At 48.0% G+C, this 3571-nt stretch overlaps 1 pseudogene; it reads left to right on the plus strand.

The window, feature by feature from the left end:
• The first annotated feature begins 1108 nt into the window (after positions 1 to 1108).
• LOC138505042 (nucleolin-like) lies at positions 1109 to 3184 on the plus strand (annotated as a pseudogene).
• Positions 3185 to 3571: the final 387 nt, after the last annotated feature.

Consider the following 3571-nt stretch of genomic DNA (forward strand, 5'->3'; position numbering starts at 1 on the left):
GACGAACAGGGCGGCTGGGCCACTACTCCATGCTCTGTGGCTGGTGGTCCCGCCTTCCCTTGTCGCCATTGGATGCTCCCCACCACTTCCAGTACTTGACTTCTTCCTTTGGGGCGGCTCAGCCCCATGCGACCCAGCAAAGATCAAACTAAGGTTAAACAGCTAAGGGCCAATCTCTAGCCTTATCTCCAGCCTCTTCGCCTCTTCATCTTGGAGCTATTGCTTTGCTGTGTCCGGCTACTTGCTTGTGAGTACCAATTACGTCTTTGCTTAGCCTCTCCCTCACCATGCACTGGCCTTACTATCTCTTCCTTTCTCTTCTACTTCTTTCTTCATTCTCGTCTTCTCAAAACCATTTCAACTCTCTTCCTATCCCAGACATCTCTTTTCCTCAACGTCACCCCTCTTCTGATCTCCATCTGAAATACACTCAACTTGTTGTGATGGGTGATTTTAATTTGAAATTTAATTTATCTACAGCCCGACGCTTGACTTTTTTTTCACAAGTTTAACTGATCTTGATCTTCATCAATTGGTAACTGGACCCACTTATAGCATGGGTAATACCCTAGATCTGATTTGGTCTAATGAATGCCTCTTAGTGGTTCAATCAATGGAGCTGGTATTATGGTCTAACTATTATCTTGTGACCTGTACATTTAAAGCAGGACGTGCTGAATCAAAGATCTCCCTGTCTCGTGTATGGCAGCGTAGTTTGCGGTCGGCTGACTTGCGGGGTCTGGTCTCATTATTTAAAGAAAAGTGTCAGGTGCTTCCTATTGCATCTCTTTCGGTACTGGCTCGCTCTTTGCAAGAAGGTGCTGATGTTATGGCTCCTTGGCAGCTTATTCAGCCATGTAGGTGCCCTTCGGAGCCATGGTTTTCTCAAGAGCTAAAGGCAGCGTGTCTTCAACTTAGACAGGTCATGCACAAGTGGCGCATTGCACACAATTCCAATCTTAGAGTTCACTAGAGTCACAGCCTTTCTCTCTTTCGCTCCGCGCGCTCATCAGACGCAGCAGAGCACAGGCTGCACGTACAGCTCCACCAGCACCGAGCCCGCATCACATTCGGGAAACCGCGGCACCAAGTCCACCTCAACGCAATCATGGTGAAACTAGCGTAGGGAGCTAAAGTTGCAGGCAAACCGAAAAAAGCTGCTACACCTCCCCCAAAGGATGTTGAGGATAGCGAGGAAGAGGACTCTGAAGACGACAAAGACGAAAGTGAGGAGGAAGAGGAGATCCCACAAAAGAAAACTGTGACTCCAGCAAAAGCCGCCAATACACCTGGCAAAAAGAGAGCTATGCCAGCAAAGAAAGTTGCCACGCCTGCAAAACCTGTGATTACACCGGGTAAGAAGGCTGCAGCGGCTAAGAAGGCCCAAAATGAGGACGGTGAGGAGGATGACGACGACGAGGAGGCTGATGATGATGATGAAGAATCCGAATCTGAGCAGGAGACTCCACCTGTCAGGAAACCCATACCGAAGAAACCGGTAGAAAAGCCATCTGCAAAAAAAAAAAGGCAGCTAAAAAAGAGCAATCGGAGGAGGAGGAGGACGATGAAGATGATGAAGGCCATGGATACCACCTCACCTCCAACAAAAGCCAAGGCTGCCGTAACTGCAAAAGTCGCTGCAAAGGCTGAATCTTCAGAGGAAGAGGGGGAGGAGGATGACTACGATGATGATGACGACGAGGAGGAGGAGGATGACGATGACGAGAAGGAAACCGTGAAAGAGTCTGGTAAACGAAAGAAAGAAGTTCCCAAGAAGAAGGATGTGCCTGAGGCAAAGAAGGCAAAAACCGAAGCAACTGAAAGTTTCTCGCTCTATCTGGGCAATCTGAACCATGAAAAGGATTTTGATGAACTAAAGGATGCCATCCGGCAGTTTTTCTCCAATAAGAGCTTGACTGTTGCTGATGTTCGCCTCGGTGGAACTAAGAAATTTGGTTATGTCGATTTCTCCAGCAAGGAAGATTTGGAGAAGGCTGTTGGACTAAATGGAAAAAAAATTCTGGGGTTTGAAGCCAAGATGGAGAAGGCCCGATCGAAGGAGAGTACTATAGAAAGCAAGAAAGAAAAGCATTTCCGAACATTGTCAAGAACCTGCCATACTCCACCTCAGCTGAAGATTTGCAAAACGTTTTTGACAATGCGATTGACATAAGGCTTTCTCTAGGCAATGATGGTGGCAGCAGGGGCATTGCTTACATAGAATTCAAAAGTGAAGAAGAGGCAGAGAAAATAATGTCGGAGAAGCAGGGGACTGAAATTGAAGGGAGGTCCATTCTTATAGACTACACTGGAGAGAAGAGTGGAAAGCGAAGCGCGGCTAATGATTCAAAGACGTTGCTGGTCAATAACTTGTCCTATAGTGCCACAGAATCTTCCTTACAAGACGTTTTTGAGAAGGCGGTATCGGTCAGAATACCACAAAACAACCAGGGTAGACCCAAAGGCTTCGCTTTTGTCGAGTTTTCCATTCCTGAAGAAGCGAAGGAAGCATTGGAAAATCACAACAACGTAGAGATTGACTGTACGTCTGGAGATGCAAAATTTGCAAGGTGGAAATGCTCGAGGAGGCGGACGAACACAAACTTTGTTTGTGAAATGTCTCTCTGAAGACACAACAGAAGAAAGCTTAAGGGAGGCATTTGATGGTGCTGTGGGCTCCAGAATAGCTACTGATTGAGACACTGGAGCTTCTAAAGGTTTCGGGTTTGTGGATTTCTCTACAGTAGAAGATGCCAAAGCTGCCAAAGAAGCCATGGAGGATCCGGCCCAATCAGATTTTACACCTGGTCGGGGCACGGAAATTGTCCTGGTATCTGTTCAGGACGACATGGCCAGGCTGGCTGATGCAGGGGGGGGTGCCCTGATTCTTTTAGATCTGTTAGTGGCTTTTGACACCTTGGACTACCCCACCCTGCTGGCTCACCTAGCTCAGATTGGTATCTCTGGTCAGGTGCTAGCCTGGTTCTCACCGTTCCTGTCTGATCGTACCCAGATGCTTTCTCTCCATCGTTTCTCTCTGGTTCCTGCCACCTCACCTGTGGGGTTCCGAAGGACTCCGCCTTGTCTCTTATTCTCTTCAATATCTACATCTGGTCTCTTATCGGCCTCAACCGCTCCCTCTGCATCAGGTGCTATGCTTATGCTGACGACACTCAGATCCTGATCCGTTTAGATCTTGATCAGGCTGAGATGGCATTGTGCCTTCATCAGTGCCTGATGTCCGTTGGAGAGTGGATGAGCCAAAGTTGAATGGAGACAAGACAGAGGTTATGGTGGTAGGTGCCCCTCGTGATCCTGCAGTTTGGGTGTCTTCTTTCTGGCCTTCTTCTCTTGGCCCTTTTCCGGCCCCAGTGACTATGGTGAAGAACATGGGAGTGATTCTCTCAGCCTCCCTCTCCATGATTGACTAAGTATCTGCAGTTTGTAAAGCAGGTCATTTTCATCTAAAAACATTAAAAAAGGTGCTTCCCTTGATACCGGCCACCCTTCGTCCACCGGTGGTTGCGGCCATGGTGCTCAGCCGGCTGGATTACTGTAATTCCTTATACCT

Source organism: Ambystoma mexicanum, chromosome 11 (assembly GCF_040938575.1).
Source record: "Ambystoma mexicanum isolate Mex_15411 chromosome 11, UKY_AmexF1_1, whole genome shotgun sequence".
Taxonomy (NCBI): Eukaryota; Metazoa; Chordata; class Amphibia; order Caudata; family Ambystomatidae; genus Ambystoma; species Ambystoma mexicanum.